The 21,641-nt window shown below is 38.9% G+C and overlaps 2 protein-coding genes across 4 annotated transcripts in view; both read left to right on the forward strand.

Annotated features, from left to right (window-relative positions):
• fam118b (family with sequence similarity 118 member B) overlaps positions 1 to 21,641 on the forward strand; it is a 144,399-nt gene that overhangs the window by 73,935 nt on the left and 48,823 nt on the right. The window lies entirely within an intron of this gene.
• Positions 1 to 21,641, forward strand: part of b3gat1a (beta-1,3-glucuronyltransferase 1 (glucuronosyltransferase P) a) — a 92,740-nt gene that overhangs the window by 56,726 nt on the left and 14,373 nt on the right. For both annotated transcript variants that reach the window (XM_055226220.1, XM_055226221.1), the window contains exon 3: positions 18,929 to 19,081. The gene's annotated coding sequence lies outside the window, so the exon portion shown is untranslated. The remainder of the gene's footprint in view (positions 1 to 18,928; positions 19,082 to 21,641) is intronic.

Genomic DNA, 21,641 nt, shown 5'->3' on the forward strand with positions numbered 1-21,641 from the left:
ATTCTATATGTTTTTGGCTGTAAAACCCCTCACCACACACTTTATACACTTTTCTCACACAGGCGTTAACATTTTCTCACATTTCTCTCTTGTTTAAACTCTCTCAAAGTTCAAACCTTCGTAGGCGTCTTTGTCGGTGCAGAACGTTTCATCGACATTGTGGGTTTTGTCGGGGAGAAAACAAATCGCAAACGTACAGCACTTCAGAGTCACACTGCGATCCAACGTTTATGTAAATTTGTCTGAACACATTCTGTACTGGACAGGAGACACGGCACGGAGGAGACTGATGGACAATGGTCTACAGTCCAACAGCCAATCAGGACGCACAACACAATGGTCTACAGTCCAACAGCCAATCAGGACACAGAACACGATGCACACTCATACGCTGTAAAAAAAAGAAGAAGAAAAAAAAAGCATGAAAAATCGCACTAAAAATATCCGTAAAGAAAGAAGAAAATAATATTATTTTGCCTTTAAATCCTCGCACCGCGTTTAATTCCTGTAATATCAGTTATATCCAGGTCAAGGTCTTTGCATCATTCCGCAGACATTACTTTATGGACCCATCAAGTTATCAATTTAATGTTTACCTCAGTGAAAAACAGTGTCTTTTTCCTGCAGCTGATGTTGTGCTGAGGTTGACTTAGATCACGTAATCATGTAAAACAGTATCTCTTCAGGGGTGGCCTTTGATTAAGAAACAAGTTATAAGAGATGCACTTAATTTTTTGTGCGTTTGAAAAGAGATCTGTCTGAATTCCAGTCATTTTCACATAAAAACAAGACGCAACTAATGAAAGTGTCTCGGGCTTATGGGTCCTACTCAGAAAAACAAATTAAGAGAGAAACAAGAAAAACAAAACATCTGATCTGTTGTATATTTTACAAACTTATTACGGGGCACATTTGTCATAGCACAAACTAAACAGCCCAAACAGAAATATTAGTAATGGATGGAGTCGTGCTTTGAATGATTAAACACCTGATGACAGAATAATAACACGATTATTACAGGAAGATGAATGGCACATAGACCACATGACCTTTCCTGTTGTTTCTATACATCCATCCATCTGTACTTCCTGCTGCGTTAAAGGTCAAAGGTCAGGGAAGGGCATTTATCAGCCTTTCGTGACGCGCCGCTGTGACCAGGTTTGTTTCTGTCCGTTTGAGCCTGATTTATTAAAAAGTGGAAATGATAAATGCGAGTGAACAATGCAATGATCGTGGCGCTGTCTTTGCAACGTAAAAATACAACTAAGTATACTGCACCGCGTGAGGGTCAGAGAGGGAGAGTCGAAAACCCTAATTAGCGTGCGTCTTTGTGCGTTCTTAAAAGTGAGAACAGTGCATTTAGGCTGTGAGCATCGTGTGGGAAAATAGCCTTTGATTTGTGCAATCAGCAGACTTTAGAAGGGTAGAAACGCTGCGCTGAGACTCGAGTCAGTGATTGAATGTGCTGCTGATAACACCTGATTGTACCCCACTCGCTCCCATAAGCTCAGCTCTAAATATATTACTACCCGGGCCTCCACTTCCTCTGGACTTTACAGCTGGATGGGCTAATTGGACCCATTTCCACTTATAATGTGGCAGCCCAAAGGAGCTCATTACGGACACTAGGCAAGCCCACTCCTGCTGCCGTTCTGCACCCCTATGAGGAGATGGTGTGGTCTTCTTCAACGTGACAGCGCGTCCGTTTGACCCCCCCTTCAAAGGCAGTGATGGATCAGTCCAGTGGTGGTGCTCTTTTAGCCTACACACCAGTGATCTCCATTAGTGAAGGAGGTGTCACTTGTATTATGTGTGCGTGATGAGGGGAAAGCACTGCAGGAATGACTCATCTCATACATCCAATAAACACTTGAACTCGCACTGATAACGTGTCTGTTTTTAAAATACACAAGGGATTTCAGATAACGTCCCCATACGCAGGCCTAGTAATGTTTAATTGAAGTGAGAAGCCGGTAAAATGGATAGTGTTAATGTGTATTTTGGCGTAATATAATGCAATGATGGAACGAAACACACACTTTTATTTAAACAGTAAAATGAGATCACTTTTATCTTCACTTGGTATTCATGGTTTTCAGTGACAACATCGCTGATTTGAAGGACTTTTCGAGGACTTTATGTGCACTTTATCAGAACTACACCTAAATTAGCCTAAATAAAACATGAACAAAGACTTAAATCATAATGAGCAAATTGTTTTTTCAAAGAATTTTTCAGGCTTAGTGACGACTTGATTGGAAGTTAGGGTTAAGATGTTAGTTAATCACCATTCTTCTGGCTGATAATAACTGATGATTAAAAATTATTTGTTATTTATTTATTTTTAATTTTAAGTATTTATTTTTATTGTTTAATTTAATTTAATTGTATTTATTTGTATCTAATTAAATTTATTTGTTTTCATTTTTATTTATTCATTTAATTAATTAATTAATTAATTAATATTTTTGATTTATTTGTATCGAATTTAATGTATTTATTTTTTATTTATATTTATTCATTTTAATGTATTTATATGTATTTTAATGTATGTATATTTATGTATATTTAAATTTAATTAATTTATTTTTCATATTTTTTTAGTTATTTTTATTCATTTATTTTTTTGTTTTTTTATCTAATTTAATTTCTTTATTTTATTTATTTTTTATTTATATTTATTCATTTAAATGTATTCTACTTATTTCTATAATTTATCCTATTTATTTATTCTAATTTATGTATATTTATTTATTTTATTTTATTTATTTGTCCGTGTTTTATTATTAAAGTGCAGTTATTACAAAGTGTTACCCCAGTATTTCACTACGTCTAGCACAGTTCCCATTTTGCTCCACTGCCTCCTCCTCCGCCTGTCTGTCCCTGTGCACTCGTCCTCAGATTTCTCATAGCTGCAAATGGCCTTGGGATTGTGTGGCGGCGTTGCGGACATGCCGTCAGTCAGACCGTCTGTGTGTGTGCTCTTTATCTCTGAAAGTCATTTGTGGCCCGGTGACACTTCTGTACTGTCCCGTCAGCACACTCTGTCGCTGTATCAACACTCGGCGGTGTCATCTTTACTCCTGGATCACCGCAGCACGCACAGTACAGGACAAGGCAGAGAATAGCAGGTGATAAGCGCCGGCTTAGGAGGCAGGCCGCACCGGAGGAGATGTTAAAGGCTTCATGTTCGTACACTGAGGTGGTAAATACTTGTGAACTCGCTCTTTCATTAAGGCTGAATCACCACTCATCTGACATTTAGAGAGCTTTTTCAAATGTCACCGGATTTTAGAGCTGTCCTAAAATAAATATTTGTAAAAAGATGGCACTCCTGAATAGTAAGCACCAACACTACTATCGTCTCTAGATCTACAACTACAACAATCATTACTATACTGCTACTACTATGACTACTACTGCCTCTACTGTTACCACTGCTACTTGCACTAAGCCTACCACTACTACTACTGCTACTACTACTAAAGTATCTGAGTAATCCGCCAGTCGTCCAGGTATGATCCAAAGCAAAGGAAAAATCCACTTCTGTCAACTGCGTAAACATTCTAGAGTGAACAGGTTTTGTCTAGTTGGCAGAATTAAACGTTTCTTTTGGTACTAACAGCTGTAGAAACTTCCACTACGACTACGACCATGACTACTACGAGTACTACTACTGCTGCATCTACTAATATTATCACTACTAATACAAATACTACCACTCATACTACTTCTGCAGTTACTACTCCTAATATCGATCCTATAATTTTTCCACAACTTGTATCACAAATATCACACACGAGTATTATATTACCACAACTACCACCTGTACAACAACTAGTGCTGCAAATACTTCAACTACAACTACCACAACTGTCACTCTGTACTAATACAACATCAGAGCTACGACTATGAACTGCAAACTTCATATGTAGCAAAAGTATTATAAAATTATATTCTTTCAACTTGTTTACAGAATTGAATCTCCTTTTTCTATGGATCCAAACAGGACGACTGACGTTTTACACAGACGTCATCATGTGTCAGACTTTGTTTTCATATTATATTTATATTAATGATAAACATAATCTTAAAAAGAACAGCTCACACTGAGTAGAAAACATGACGTCATATCATCTTGCGCTAAATAGATACTGTGTTTGTATCTGTTTGTATTTGTCCCACACAGATAAACTCTTCGTCCTCGTTGCGGTTTAAAATCTCTGCTTCTCGGACAGTAAATATTGTTCCCTCGGCCAAGTCAATTAAACCGTCTACTTCATCATTTTCAGAGAATGTGCTGAATTCTTAAAATAACCCGCAATAGGCGGAAACCGCGACGTATCAGCTTTATTTTGTACAATTATTCTATATGTTTTTGGCTGTAAAACCCCTCACCACACACTTTATACACTTTTCTCACACAGGCGTTAACATTTTCTCACATTTGTATCTCGTTTAAACTCTCTCAAAGTTCAAACCTACGTAGGCGCCTTTGTCAGTGCAGAACGTTTCATCGATATTGTGAAAACTTGCAAACGTACAGCACTTCAGAGTCACACTGCGATCCAACATTTATGTAAATTTGTCTGAACACATTCCGTACTGGACAGGAGACACGGCACGGAGGAGACTGATGGACAATGGTCTACAGTCCAACAGCCAATCAGGACGCACAACACAATGCATGAGAAAAAACATACAAAATTGCACTAAAAAAACGCGATATAGAGACGGACAACTGTACTGGTTTTCCCATATTTTATTGACCGTACTCCGCTCCTCCCAGTTTTGCGGTAAATGAGACTAAACTGCACTTTTTTTTTGTCCAGTTAAGTGGGAATCCTGTTCATTTAAAAGAAGAATTCAAGAAAAATATGAGATAAATTAGGTTTTTTTTGTGTAAAATGTTCAGTGTTCATGTTCCCAACACTGCACCGATTCTCTGAGAGTCTTTAAACGACTTTATAATCTGTATCAAACTGATTTGTTCTCAAGATCGGCAACGCACCGATGGCAATTCCCGGTAAAAAGGTGCATAAACCACTACACTTTGCGTCCGTGCTTTAAGCCCCATCTGGTCTGGTACAGTATGATTAATTGAGACACGACATTTGTCTTGTCTCATAAGGTTTTAGGGCCCAGTCTTCACGATTAAGACTTCTTTTACTACCCAAAATAAAATTATCCGAACAACTGTCACCACATTGGCTTAAATCCCCCAGGTTTAATTAGCCGTGATCACATTCATAATTATATATTTTCCCTCCGCACAGGCATATAATTGGACAGCTTTGACACTTGGGAATCCTCCATGCCAGGAATCGTTGGTCTCCTTAATGAACACGGAAATCAGTAGAAGTTAACGCTGTGCCGTCTGACAGTGAGAAGGTACACCCAACTCATGCAAGAACCACACATAAAGTTCACTCAGGAAGTAGCCTTTAATTAGCTAATGAATCAGTGCGCTCCCTCTGCCAACCTCTGACCTTAAGCTGAGCCGTAATAAGCCAGTTCACAGTGAGAGGCATGTCACTCGTGGTTTAAATCAATGGTCCGAGCATCAAAACCTATTTTAATGAGATAAAAGCAGCACCCGTCTCTCTCCTGTCGGACCGGGCTGCCGTCCTATTTGAAATCTGCTCAGGGACTCTATAAAAGCCAAATGGATTGATTAAATGTCTGTTGTTTTTATTGTACTTATTAATGTGGCGAAATATAAACGCATTTACAGCCAGATAAAAAGTAGTAAAGGAAATTTAATGGATGCAGCGAACCGGGTCGATACATTATTAAACACTGCGGATCAAATCGTAAGACGTGTATGTGCCACGTATTAAAACTGACGCCGTGACGCAGTTTAAAGCGGTGTGACTTATATGTGAAGTATATGTACACTTTAAAACTAAAAATAGACTGAGTTGGAGTAGAAAAGTAGAGCTATGGAATAAAAATCCATTATAGTACAAGAAAGAAACCAGGAGGCCACGTTTGTTTTTACCACTTCTTATGTTATGTTTTAATCACGTTTAACAACTTTTGCTTCTATCAGTTGCAGAAAATGTCCTGATATACATTTATCAAAGTTGCATACTGAAAAAGTTTTATTATGTTCATTAGTATGTGCTGTCCCTGTACAAATAAATGAATAATTTAATGAATAAATAAATACGTAAATAAATAAATACATAAATTAAAAAATACAATAATATAATTTAAATGAATAAATACGTAAATAAATACATAAATAAAAAACACAAAATTTAAATAAAAACATAAATAAATAAATAAATAAAATAAATACATAAATAAAATTAAAATAAATAAATAAATACATAAATTAAAAAATAAAATTAAAATAAATACGTAAATAAATACAAAAATAAATAAATACATAAATTAAATTAAAATAAATAAATAAATACATAAATTAAAAAATAAAATTAAAATAAATACGTAAATAAATACAAAAATAAATAAATACATGAATACAAATAAATACATACATAAAAAATAAAAATAAATTAAAAAATGATAATGGAGTTTACTGTATAGCTGTTAAAACATTGTCTCTACACATGAGCTAATGAGTGTATAAAATAATGATTTAAATAGTGATTTTTTTTTCCCATAATTAAGTCATTTTCTTTAACCTCAAACACTGACTTCACTGAGATCTTTTTTAAACTTGAAATCCTATTATAAATTCGCCGTGCTTCTCTCACCTGGGTTGTCTTGGTGGCATTAATACATAGATCATTATTTCCCCGTGGACCTGCCTATGACATTTCCATCGACTGTGTGATCTGATTTGAACAGAGCTGAACCACAGTCACAGGTCCCCACAGAACTGCCCCAGCTGTGAGTCAGGTTCCACTGCTGCAGCATCACTAATGTGCCCTGGGTGAGCCGCAATATGAATTAAACACAGTGTAGAGAGCGAGGGCTAGGCTAACGCTAACATCCTTGAAAGAACCCCGTGTGCATAATAATAACACGATTCACTGCATCACAATGAGCGACAAGAGAGGCTTCAAAGAATGTTTTAAGTATCTAGACATTTTTGTTTTTTAATGTATTTATTTCACTGCGCTTCGGTCCCATAGTCGTGGTTGTAGTAGTAGTAATAGTTGTAGTATTGGAGCAGGAGTAATAGTTGCATTAGTGGAAGCTGCGATAGTAACTCATTTATATCAGTACTGCAGTATTTTTGGCATTTCCTGCTACTTATACTTGTTTATCTACATTCATTCACATCCTTTGTTGAGTACTTTTACTTCTAGTTGAGCAATACTTTGAAATGATATGAATTAAACAGAATAAAGTCTCTGTTTGCCGGGCTCTCTCGGGGCTGTCCGCAGAGAGGAACCTGCCTGAAGGTTGGAGCTCTTAAATCTTTTATCATTGCTGAGGCAGCCACAACCAGGACTGGACCAGGGCCATCCATCCAGGGCCAATGCTCACTGTTAATTGCTGTTCAAGTACTTTTGAAAATGAAGTAACCTTTTAAACCTCATCACAACAGAGTAGAGGGTCTATGTTGGCACACTTAATATTATCACTTTAGTAGAACCAATTATGACAGTGATAGGGCTGATTTTATATCTACACAAACACACTATTACAGACAATCTGCATTGAACACTGGAATTTTCGCTAAAAATTTCACTTCCTGTTCTGAAATCTGACAAATTTAATACTTATTAGTGAACCAACCAACTCCCAATAATTTGCTGTGTATAAAAAAGTTTTGGGACAAAGATACTTATGATAAAACTGTCTTCAATTATTGTTTTTAGGGAGATAAACTGGTCCCTCTTGCAACTACTGACTGTCTTTTCAGCACAATATTGTGTCCAAATCTTAGAAAGTATCATCAATATCATCTTGTCCAGTTCAATATTTTGTTGACTAGAGCTGCAACTAACGATTACATTATTAGTTGACTCAAACTATTATGTCTATTGTACACTGAGACTTAAAATATACTTTTAACAACATAAAGGTTGAAATAAGGAAATAAAGTTTTGATTTAATAATGCTACTCTCTAAAATGTCTCTATGGTTCAGATAACTCTTAAAATATGACTATGATTACTTTTTATAGTCCACTAGACTAGACTACAGTCGTAAGAACAGGCACTGCACCGTAAATATACAACCAACTAGTAACAACCCGCTTTTCACCATTCCACCCTTTACTCGAGTAGTTTAATATTTCTTCCCACTTGTGGCTGTACTTAATGGAGACCAAAAATATTTATACATCTGTCTGTAACATCTGTCAAGGACAAAATGAGACCAGAACAAGTGAATGATGCAATAATAATAAATTTATTAATAATAAAAATGAAATAATAAAATATAAATAATAAAATAAAATAATAAAAATTGCAAGAAGAAATAATAATAAAATAAAATAATAAAAATTGCAAGAAGAAATAATAATAAAATAAAATAATAAAAATTGCAAGAAGACTTAGTCTTCTTGCAAATGCACACAACAAAACAATGTGTCCACGACTCTCCGTAGGACTCTACGAACCCTCCGGAAAAAAGAGCGCTTCGGGGGTTTGGCCACTGGAGTGTCGTCCATGTCCTCTACTTGGACGGTCAGATCTGTGTTTTCAGACCAATGAATGACTTCAGAGATGTCTGAATAATAAATCGGCTCACGCTCATCCCCGCTGCTGCCAGGTGCTGTGAGTGAGGGAGCACGAGATATTTGTCCAGGAAGGGACCAGACGCCAGAGTCTTGGTCAGTAGATGGATCTGGAGCATCTGTTTGGATGTTAAAAGTTGCGTTGGAGACACACTCTTGATCCTCCGGGGGACTTGGCAATGAGTTCGCCACCGGACTCACACTTGTGTTTTCAGACCAATGGATGACTTCAGAGATGTCTGAATAATAAATCGGCTCACGCTCATCCCCGCTGCTGCCAGGTGCTGTGAGTGAGGGAGCACGAGATGTTTGTCCACAAAGGGACCCGACGCCAGAGTCTTGGTCAGTAGATGGATCTGGAGCATTTGCTTGGAAGTTAAAAGTTGCGTCGGAGACACACTCTTGATCCTCCGGGGGACTTGGCAATGGATTCGCCACCGGACAGACCAACTTCAACTCCTCTGAGCTCATCAAATCCGTTTGGAAGTTAACTGTTGCGTCGGAGACACACTCTTGATCTTCCGGGGAACTTGGCAATGAGTTCGCCGCCGGACAGACCATCATCAACTCCTCTGAGATCATCAAACTGAAAAACACACACACACAAGTCAGTATCCACACACTATTTGAGTTTTAACATAAATGTCTGAGGTCTTTGCACACTTACTATCCCTGGAGCTGAGGGTCTTTCAGATGAGACATTGTGATGTAGGAGTGCTGGAGCGCCTGACTGGGAGTGAGTCTCTGCTCTCCAGTCACACTCAGCAACCCCTTCAGGAGGTCAATAAAGGCCTTCCTGTCCTCCACTTTGGCGGAGGAGTTTTCTGGATGACTCTGTACATTACAAAACAAACACTGGTTAGACTCAGTGAAACACAGATCTGCTTTATGAGGTGAGGGTTGATCGATCATGGAGACTTACACTGACGAGGCCATCCAAGCAGCTGGGGACATCATAGAATGTGTCCTCCTCTTCAGTGGTGGTGTCATTTGTGGCACAATATTCTTCTGGAGTCTATAAAATGACAAGCGTGTGAGTGAAATTGCTTTGGAAATCTCAAATCAAAATACAATAGTTCAATGTTCACTACAAACAAACAAGTACCAGAAGTCTCCATGTGTGCTGGTCTTCAGTAAAGAAGCTTGTGCTGTACTGTCCCGCCTGCAGCTGGTGGTCTGGGGGTAGTCCCAGTAAAGCCACCATGCGTTTTACAGCTTGGTAGTCGCAGGTGACAGGGAACAAGTTGTCACCCAGATACAGGCAGGCCAGAACGCAGCCAAGTCCCCACACATCAATGGCCTCTGTGAACGGGAGACCAAGTGTGACCTCGGGAGCCCTGGAAAACAACACAATTAGACCAAGTTCAAACTAGTCCTGGTTTAGTCCGAGTTGGTCCTGGTTTAGTCCTGGTTAGTCATGGTCTCTGGTCACAATTTAAAGGAAACGTGTGAAAAAGATGAGTTAAAAATGTTGCGTAAATGAAAATCTGCTGCTTGTGGTGAGATGTCATTATAAAAAGAGTGTTTTTTGGAAGTAAGTTGACTTGTATCTATACTATCTGTTGTTTTAGATCAATACTGCAGTTCACAATGACTTATGATCTGTATAATATTACTAAAAACAAGATCCTTTACACGTCCTAGCCCACTATATTCCTCCTGATATCCTCGTACCTGTATCCAATCGGCTGGAGTTGGGATCCCAGTTCTGCTTGGGAGGTTTTTCTGGCCTCTCCAAAGTCAATTAACTTGACTCTTAAAGGCTCGTCCTCCAGGTTAGTGAACATGACATTATCAGGTTTAATGTCAGTATGCATGATACCGAGGCCTTTAAGTGCGTCTAAAGCCACCAACAACTGCAGAGACAAAAGATGAAGAAAGTTAGTGTCATTTGAATTGATAAAAAGTAAAAAATGTGGTTGAACTTAAAATTGTAAATAACTGGGATGCAAGAAATTGAATAAAAAGTGAGTTTAATATGAACTAGATCACTATAATTTGTAATGAATCCTTCAGTACCTGGTGGGCAATAGGCCGGATCTCGTTGAGTGCGAGCGGTTCACAGTCCCTGTTTATCATAAAAGAATACAGGTCTATTTCGAGCATTTCAAAGGCCACACATTGCAGACCCATGAAGTCGAACTGCTCCACAAAGTGCACGATGTTAGTGCGGACGGGGTCGAGGACACTGAGCTCCTCCATCATGGATATCTAAAGAGACACAACTCTGAGTTAAAACTGTGAAGTCAAATAGCATAATATTAAATACATAAAGTCACCGCCTGGATTAGACTCAGCAAATAGTTATTTTGATTGTTTAGTTCTACAGTAATATGTTTCATCTGGATTGTGTGAAAAATTGTCTATTTGTCATTTTTGGGATACTCTGAAAATATTAGTCATGTTTTGTCCTTTTAATTCAATTAGTTTTTGGCTCCTCTACCACTTCTGCCAATACTAAATTAAATCTTTACAAAAAAATGTGAGTCAGGACAGAAACGTGTGACTCTTTTTGACCATCTTAAAATGAGACCAGTACATACCTCGCCCTCCATGCTTCCAAGCTGTTCATCTTTCAAGATCTTAACAGCCACAGTCTGATTAAGGTCCGTGGCCCGGCACTTGGCTATGCGGCCGAAGCACCCCTCACCGATCCAGTCCTGGATGGCGTAAGCGTCGGTCAGTCCCAGCAAGGTTTGACCGATGGTGACCTCTAAACTGGGCTTAGGTGCTGTGGATGAGACAAGACTTCATCAGGGTTAAATCATATGCACTGAACATCTACCACTGTTATCTTATTAAAATCACATTTAGTACTCTCGCTACTACTACTACTATTACTACTACTGCTGCTACTACAGCTACTACTACTACTATTGCTACAACTACTACAGAAGAAAGTAAGAGTTACTTTCCACTCTGGATCTCAGTTAACATCGATTTTCATATCAAATTTACTTCCATATTGTGTTAAATGCACTTTTAGGGAACTGGGTGGTTGTTTCTTACATTAAAACCTACATATTTCCACAAAAAGTTGAGTAGACGTGACAAGACACTGGTGTTTTATATCTTTCTTCAGTGAACTCAGTGTGATTTTTATGTACTTACCTGCTGCACCAGAGGTCTCATAGTTGTCCCAAGATGACATAGTTGCTACTACAATCAAACCTGGGTCAAAACAGATTTTCACCAAAAAATTGCTCTGAGCTCTCAAAACACGTGTGTCTCCGTTGAAGGCGTCAGTACAAATGACATATAAGTCATGTGCACTGACACATACTACCTACTACTGACCGCGGGAACAAACTAGTATTCTAGAATACGGCCCTCAAAACGCCACGGCGACGGCCAGTGGCATCACAGCACCATGACGATGTACTGATCCATGTAAATGTATAGGACATTTAAACAATAACATGTTTTCAACAGCTGATATGTGTAGAGTAGAGATCTAATATAGAGTTACCCTGATATATTTTATGGTTAAATAGACATTTTTAAGTCAATTCAAATCCTAATGGCGAGGGCTGAGCGATTATTAGTTTTTTTTTCCTTCATATTAAATAGATATCTTTATTAATATAAAAACATTCAATGTATATATATATATATGTGTGTGTGTGTGTGTGTGTGTGTATGTATGTATATATATATGTATATGTGTATATGTGTATATATGTATATGTATATATGCATATATATGTACATATGTATGTATATATATGTATGTGTATGTATATATATACATACATACATACATACATACCCCCCCCCCCCCCACACACACACACACACACACATAAATCAGTCTCAATGTTCAAATGAATTTTTTTTGTCTTTTTAAAACAAATTAAAATGGCTCTTGGTAATAATTTCATGAACGTACTTGTAGCACTTAAGGTGTTTCTGTACCTTTTTGTAGTACAGTATTTGGATATGGCAACTTCCTTTCACTCTGGCATTAAGACCAGAGTGAAAAGAAGGATAGACCAGATCAGACAGACTCTAGATATGAAGGAGCCCAAAAGAATAACAGAGGACACATACAACACTTTGAGTTAAAGTGAAAAATCATTTTCATTAGTAGTAGAATTAATATATTAATTAAATATTATCCATCCATCCATCCATTTTCTTCCGCTTATCCGGGGCCGGGTCGCGGGGGCAGCAGTCTAAGCAGGGACTCCCAGACTTCCCTCACCCCGGACACGTCCTCCAGCTCCTCCGGTGGGACCCCAAGGCGTTCCCAGGCCAGCCGAGAGACATAGTCCCTCCAGCGTGTCCTGGGTCTTCCCCGGGGCCTCCTCCCGGTGGGACATGCCCAGAACACCTCCCTAGGGAGGCGTCCAGGAGGCATCCTGAGCAGATGCCCGAGCCACCTCAGCTGGTTCCTCTCAACGTGTAGGAGCAGCGGCTCTACTCCGAGCTCCTCCCGTGTGACCGAGCTCCTCACCCTATCCCTAAGGGTGCGCCCGGCCACTCTGCGGAGGAAACCCATTTCAGCCGCTTGTATCCGCGATCTTGTCCTTTCGGTCATTACCCAAAGCTCATGACCATAGGTGAGGGTAGGAACGTAGATTGACCGGTAAATCGAGAGCTTCGCCTTCCGGCTCAGCTCCTTCTTTACCACAACGGACCGATACAGCGACCGCATCACTGCAGACGCTGCACCGATCCGCCTGTCAATCTCACGCTCCATCCTTCCCTCACTCGTGAACAAGACCCCGAGATACTTGAACTCCTCCACTTGGGGCAGAGACTCACCACCCACCCGGAGAGAGCAAACCACCTTTTTCCGGTCGAGAACCATGGCCTCGGATTTGGAGGAGCTGATTCTCATCCCAGCCGCTTCACACTCGGCTGCAAACCGCCCCAGTGCCTGCTGCAGGTCCTGGCTCGAAGAAGCCATCAGGACAACATCATCTGCAAACAGCAGAGATGAAATCCTGTGGTTCCCAAACCAGGCCCCCTCCGGCCCCTGACTGCGCCTAGAAATTCTGTCCATAAATATAATGAACAGAACCGGTGACAAAGGGCAGCCCTGGCGGAGTCCAACATGCACTGGGAACAGGTCTGACTTACTGCCAGCAATGCGAACACAGCTCCTGCTCCGGTCATACAGGGACCGGACAGCCCTTTGCAAAGAGCCCCGGACCCCATACTCCCAGAGCACCCCCCAAAGGACACCACGAGGGACACGGTCGAATGCCTTCTCCAGATCCACAAAACACATGTGGACTGGTTGGGCATACTCCCATGAGCCCTCGAGGACCCGATGGAGAGTATAGAGCTGGTCCAGTGTTCCACGACCAGGACGAAAACCACACTGCTCCTCCTGAATCCGAGGTTCGACTATCGGTCGGATTCTCCTCTCCAGCACCCTGGAATAGACCTTACCGGGAAGGCTGAGGAGTGTGATTCCCCTGTAATTGGAACACACCCTCCGGTCCCCCTTTTTATACAGAGGGACCACCACCCCGGTCTGCCATTCCACAGGTACTGTCCCCGACCGCCACGCGATGTTGCAGAGACGTGTCAGCCAAGACAGTCCCACAACATCCAGAGACTTGAGGTACTCAGGACGGATCTCATCCACCCCCGGAGCCTTGCCACCGAGGAGCTTGCCAACCACCTCAGTGACTTCAGCCAGGGTGATGGACGAGTCCGCCCCTGGGTCCCCAGTTTCTGCTTCCTCCTCGGAAGACGTGACAGTGGGATTGAGGAGATCCTCAAAGTATTCCTTCCACCGCCCGACAACATCCCCAGTCGAGGTCAGCAGCTCTCCACCCGCACTGTAAACAGTGTTGGTGAAGCACTGCTTTCCCCTCCTGAGGCGTCGGACGGTTTGCCAGAATCTCTTTGAGGCCGTCCGATAGTCCTCCTCCATGGCCTCCCCGAACTCCTCCCAACCCCGAGTTTTTGCCTCTGCGACTGCCCGAGCCGCGGCACGCTTGGCCCGCCGGTACTCATCAGCTGCCTCAGGAGTCCCACGAGCCAACAAGGCTCGATAGGACTCCTTCTTCAGCTTGACGGCATAATTAAATATTAATTAAATATTAATATATTATTAAATATTAATAATGAGTGGATTCAAATATTATTTTACAAAGAATAAAAGTACAGTGCACGCTTATAACCAAAACAAATAAAATACACCTGGGACAAATAAAATATACCCAGGTATGGTATAGTCCTTTAAGTCTGTTTCAATGTCTGTTACTTTCTGTTCAATGTTCTTTCAGTGTTCACTGTGTTTGTAACCAGTCAATTTACAAACTACCAGTTTGTTCGACTCTTTGAGCTGGGGCTTGACATCCAGTCCTGGAAAATGATCCTTTCTCCTCTGCATGTTGCAGTTCTGTCTGCAGTCCTCAATTCTGATCCAACAAAGAAATCTGACCTAAAGACAAGACTAGAATGAAGTCGCTTAAAATAATGCAGTATATCGCTATACGACTCTTTTGCTATTGTTTACATCAAAATAATATACATGATGTACAACAAATTTCAAAATATTCACTCTTATAAAATTACCATAAGAATAAACCAAAATAAATGGCTTAAATGTGGTAATTATTAGATTTTTTTTTTTTTTTAGAGTGCATAGTCAATACGTATTTAAAATAACACAAAATAGTTTTAAAGTGCATTACAAATACACTATGGCTTTTAGGTCTAATAATATGCACCAAAATAATAACAAAGTGACAAGAAATTGCACTCGACTTTCAGGGGTCATTTGTACAGCGCTCTGAACCACGTTAGCACAACAGGCTAACGGGAAGACGTGCTACAACCAAAACGAGCACAATTATGACACTTTTTAACAATCAAATACAAGTATTGTGCACAGCCCCTTTAGGTTACATGAAGGATTTAGTTCAACACCCCACAGCTAATCGTTTTGATCTCTAAAATGGGTATTTTATTGTAAAAAGACTATCGGAGGTTAGCATAAGGCTAGCGGAGGTTGGCATAAGAGCACAGCAACTTTATTTTAACAAACGTTTGTCACCAACATGAATGATGATGATACTTTAGTTAGTTTTTATATTGATTTGTGCTGCAAAGGGGCGCGCGCCTCTAGAGCTCAACCTTGACCTGATTGGATAATGCCACGTCAGACTAAACTGCTATTGGTTGCTCAGTGTGTTTATTTATTACGTCTTTAAAACTTTTTTTAAATTTGTATTTATTTTTTATCATATATATATATATATATATATATATATATATATATATATATGTATATATGTATATATGTATATATGTATATATGTATATATATATGTATATATGTATATATATGTATATATGTATATATATATATATATGTATATATATATGTATATATGTATATATATGTATATATGTATATATATGTATATATATGTGTATATGTATATATATGTATATATATGTATATATGTATATATGTATATATGTATATATGTATATATGTATATATATGTATATATGTATTATATATGTATATATGTATTATATATATATATGTATTATATATATGTATATATATGTATTATATATATATGTATATAAATCATATTTAAATGAACATATTTATTAACTTATATTTACATGTTATTTATCAATAATCATTCCCATTGTTATTTTAACCAAGTGTATCAATCTGTATTTGTTTTAAATGGCGTTTTTAACACTGGGTCACATACAGTAAACAATACAGACTTTTAATCAGTGTCAGTTTTCTTCTTCCAAAGTTTGAACTCTGCTCCAAACAGAGGATTAGCTGTAGACCTTTTGATTCAAAATCCCCAACCATATCGCTGACGGTTAGACATGAACGATTCACCATCTCTCAGTTCATTGATTTACTCCCCAGTCCTACAAGTTCTTAATTAATCACATAAGCTATTGTAAAACTATAGAATATTGCATGCATTATTATAAAGTCTGTCTGTTTCTGCTGTAGCTCCACCTTTTTGGTAAATTATGTGATTTTTTACATTTTCCTAGCGTTTCATTTTGTGTGTTATTCTTTATTAATCAATGGCAGGTGTTGTCTTCACAGCTGGTTAACTCGATCCACTCTCTGCTCCTGTCTGCTCCTGTCATCCTCTCCCTCCCTCTCTCTGTATCTCTCTCCATATTTCTCTCTGTCTCTCTTTCTCTCTCTGTGTGTCTGTCCACATTACACAGTTCAGGTGCCACAGACAAACTCTACATGTGGGACCGCGTTCGGGACAAAGACCTCACCGGTCATAATCAGTTTCATAATTAATTTCACCAAATTGGCATGTGATTTGGTCACCGTGACTGAACAGTGCTCCAGTAATTTGAAAGGCTAATGTTCTAATGTACTGAGCTTTTGAGCTTCGTTGTGCATAAGAGACACAAATGAGTTGAACATGGCTGAAGCTCATACATAACAATAATATTAATCTTCACTGTGTACATACTTAGTTCAGTTCTTAAATGTTTAGTTTAGTATACCACAACTTGTATAGTACCTAAATGAGTACGGTACTGTATAGTAGCAGTGTGAGTATTGTTATTTTTAGTTGTATTTCCCTGTTATTACATTGTTTTTGAATGTCTCCACACGTTGGCCCCTCCCTATCTCTGAGCTTCTGTCCACGTTCCCAGTATAAATTTGAGATTAGCAGACCAGTTGATTTGAGATGTTCCAAGGTCCCGGCTGAAAACTCGAGGCGACCGGCCCCAGACTCTGCAACAGTCTTCCTCTGGGTATTAGTACAGCTCAATCTTTAAATATTCTTTGTTGAAAGCTCATTTTTTTGCTCTGGCTTTTCACACAAGCTGAGCGGGACTTTGGTATTGTATTGTTTTATTGTGTTTATGCATGTTTAGTTTTATAAGATTACACTTTATATTGCTTTTGTGCAGAATTTTGAGCAGCTGTGGTTGTTTTCTAAGTACTTTTGACTTGATTTGACTGCATTGTCACAAATACTCCTCTTTATGTACATCCTTTTATTAAATATGTCAGTGTTTAGTGATATTATCTTACAGTAACAGTATGTACAGTTGAGAACGCAATGTCAAAGTCAGTTATCCGTGGCTTTCATAGTACCGTAATGACAAATTAGCACCGTTCCCTTAAGAGTTGACATTTCCACACTAAAGTTTGTCTTTTGACTGGGCAAAAGTCATCAAAATGTCACCAATAACAAAAAAGCTGAACCTCATAAATAGTGTTTTTTTATTGTCGTAACAGTTGTAGCTGCAAATGTGGCAATACTTTTCTTCTTTTTTTTTTTTTTCCAGATACTTTTAGTCGTAACATTAATTCATTTTTAATTAGTTTGCAGAGACCTGTCCGCACCATAATGCCTCGTTAGTCTTCGCAATTCCACTATCCCTTGGTCGTCTTAGCAGTTATTGTGTAGCCTAATCGCTGTCCAGTAATAGTTAATTAGACAAATACTTCGTAGTAGTATCAATATTATTTTTGTGCTCCTCAGAGTTGCACACTGTTTGTACTTCTCCCACACTATCCTTTCTTTGTTCATTATTATTTTTCAGCACAACAGCTTGGGATGTATTATGTTCCCGCAGAGTTTGGACAGTCGCTAAGGACACGCTGACAAAGTCTGTGCTGAGACTTTGTGCTCGCGGTGCAGCGCTCCCGTCGGACATGGCCATTTTATTCAGCAGCCTCCAAACATTTATATGAATTTCAGCCGCAAAACTCCAAAATGTAGAAAGACGAAGGGGCATGCGAACACCACAGCGTTTATCAGATGTGTTTGAATAAAATAGAAGGTCATTTTACTCTTGCATTCCTTAGACTCTTAGTAAATAAAGTCAGTAGGTTATATTTCCTTTGCTGCAAAACACACTACAGTTCCGCTCTTCTCTTCTTAGAAACATGGTCGTAAATGAAACTTGGATCTAAACTGGCTTTCTTGGATAAAAACAAATAAAAAAAATAGCTTGGAATAGTCCATTATTGCTCAAAAATACCCTAAAAACACACATTCTTGCTTTGCGTCAGATTGTTTCTCCACAAATCTGACCTTTAGCTTTCCCTCTTGGCCATAGATACAGTAAGTTTAATGCTGTACTGCAAAATATTCTAAGCAAAGCAATAACATCTCCAGGGATACAAGCAGGTTATGTATAATAAATGTCACTGGACGTCTCATGTGACTTCTCAGACGTGTTAAATGCGGAGGATAACTATAAAGAAAATGATTTTTTCACCATGTTACTAGACTTAGGTTGCCCCGGTCTGACGTGCCTTGTGTTGTTTTGCAGGTGTGCGTTTTGAGTGTGTGTCTGTGTCCGTGGACGGGGCAGAAGGAGAGGAGATGTTTGGATAAACCTGTCCAGGAGAATCACTCACGCCGCTACAGTGAGGACCCCCATCTGTGCATCTGCGCTGGTGCCATGATCCCTTTATAAGTGTGGGTAAGGAAAGCACCACCTCAGCTCAAGTTACATGCACTTATCTGTGTGTGAGATACAACAGCACAAGATTTAAAGGAACTATATGTAGCTTTTCTGGTAGAGCATCTGCCTCCAGCTTGAGATTTCTAAAAGTACTGTATGTCCTTAAACGTATCTATCTTCAAACTCTACAAATACGTGTGTTTTATTATTAAAATAAATAAAAAATCTTACTGTGCGTACCTGCGACTCGGCCTGATACCGTCGTCTATTTCTGTCTCCATGGAGATAGATAACTTGGTGACGTACTCTGGAACATATCAGGCAAAGCATCTTCAAGGAGACGAGCAGCGTCTCCATCGGAAAAGTTACATAATGCACCTGCGCTCTCTGCTTCTCTCATGACTTTCACTGTGACTGTGGAAACTATTCATTTTGACTTTTCAGCATTCGTAACATCTAATATTTTGTTTGGAGTTGTTAATTACCATGGCAACTGTGCAACTTTTTTCCTGACTCTGAAATCTACGGATAAACCAAAGGGTGATCAAACTTTCTTTTACACTTACACAACAAAATCTCTGCACAAAACATATTCTCATTACATTATCCCTAATTGCTTAATTTCGTGCTTTATTGTTGGTGTCACACGAGTAAAGGGCAATTTAGTGGCTCTATTAATGAAACGACTGTAACACAGCTGGTATTTACCCATAAGCAAAATATTGGAGCAATTTTCATTATCACAGAAAACATATTGTGTACGGTAAGTGAATTTACTGCTAAGCCCTTCCACTTAATAGCCTAGGCATTAATGATGTATTTATTTACCCGGCTCACCACATAATTGGCAGAGCTAATTATGAAAGAGTCGGTGCAGTCGCCCTGTGCTGTGGTGTGAGCGGATCACAGGCGAGAAATGGGATGGCTTCAGTTCAAAAGGCAAATCTCCTGAACTATTTTGAAACCCTTAATACAGAAAACATAAAAAAAACATTGTATTATTTTTGACAATATGTTTTTTATCCACATAATTGATTTTTTTTTGCCAGTTGCTAGTTTCCAATTATCTAGTTTTAAAGTTAAACGGCTAAACTAGATTTTCAATCACTTTTAGAGGCTTGTAAAGTGAAAAATAAAAAAAGATTTTAATCATCAATAATCACAGACAAAATGAGGATTCAGAGTTTTGCCAAGATGGAAAAATGAGGATTTGTATTGCACAGAGTTTCATGAAATGTATTTCTGTGCAGCAGAGTCTCATTTTCTTCTGGGACCTCGTTGATTTTGAGAATTTATTGATGCAATTGTTTTGTCTTTCTGTCCTGCTTTCTTTTCTTTCTGTCTTTCGTTCTTTCTTTCTTTCTGTCTGTCAGTCTTTGTCTTTCTGTCTGTCAGTGTTTGTCTTTCTGTCCTGGTTTCTTTTCTTTCTGTCTTTCCTTCTTTCTTTCTTTTCTTTTCTTTCTTTCTGTCTTTCTTTCTTTCTGTCTGTCAGTCTTTGTCTTTCTGTCCTGCTTTCTTTTCTTTCTGTCTTTCCTTCTTTCTTTCTTTTCTTTCTTTCTGTCTGTCAGTCTTTGTCTTTCTGTTTTTATCTCTTTCTCTCTTCCTGTCTTTTCTTTCTCTCTGTCTCTTCTTTCTCTTTCTCTCTTCCTGTCTTTTCTTTCTTCCTGTCTTTTCTGTCTTTCTTTCTTTCTGTCTGTCAGTCTTTGTCTTTCTGTCTTTATTTCTTTCTATCTTTCTGTCTGTCTCTCTTTCTCTCTTCCTGTCTTTTCTTTCTCTCTGTCTCTTCTTTCTCTTTCTCTCTTCCTGTCTTTTCTTTCTCTCTGTCTCTTCTTTCTCTTTCTTCCTGTCTTTTCTGTCTTTCTTTTCTTTCTGTCTCTGTCTCTTTCTCTCTTTTTCAGTCTTTCTGTCTGTGTCTTTTGTTGCCTTTAAGTCCAAACTCTTCACAAAGTTCATTATTTCTGGAGACTCTTTTTAGATCTAACAAAGACCATGACAGTTTGTAACTCGTTTTTTATCTGGATTATTGTTTTTTTTAATCCGTGGATGTTCAGATTTGATCATTTTCCCCCTCGACACACACGCACAGGTGGAGTGTGACGTGTCTGTCCTGTTTGTCTCTGGTCTCCTCAGTGCAGTGGACTCTTTTTAACGACCCTCATGTGTGAGATTTAAAGTTTTAAAACAGATGCGATTGCCGCCTTTACTTATTTGTATAGTTTTTATATTATATTTTAAACAGAGCAGCCAAAAGAGAGTCCAAGTGCAGATAAATAAATATATGTAAATAATCCAAGACTTTATATTTGCCTCAACTTCCCAGCATCAAAGAAATACTGTAGTAATAATAATACTGTGTAAGATAAATGCAGATACTTTATTCATCCTGAGGGAAATTCAAGTTTAGCTGCAGCGGCGTAGTGAGTTCGTCTGACTTCTGTGTGCGAGTCAAAGGTCTCAGTGCAGTTTAAAGGACGACTGAGGCTGTGTCAGGGCAGTTTGAGCAGAAGAACAGCCACGAGTGTCCTTTGTCTGTGCCCCACCGCCCGGGCGTCACAGCGCTGTCCAGGGAGAGCGAGGT

This window comes from Periophthalmus magnuspinnatus, chromosome 13, assembly GCF_009829125.3.
Source record: "Periophthalmus magnuspinnatus isolate fPerMag1 chromosome 13, fPerMag1.2.pri, whole genome shotgun sequence".
NCBI lineage: Eukaryota > Metazoa > Chordata > Actinopteri > Gobiiformes > Gobiidae > Periophthalmus > Periophthalmus magnuspinnatus.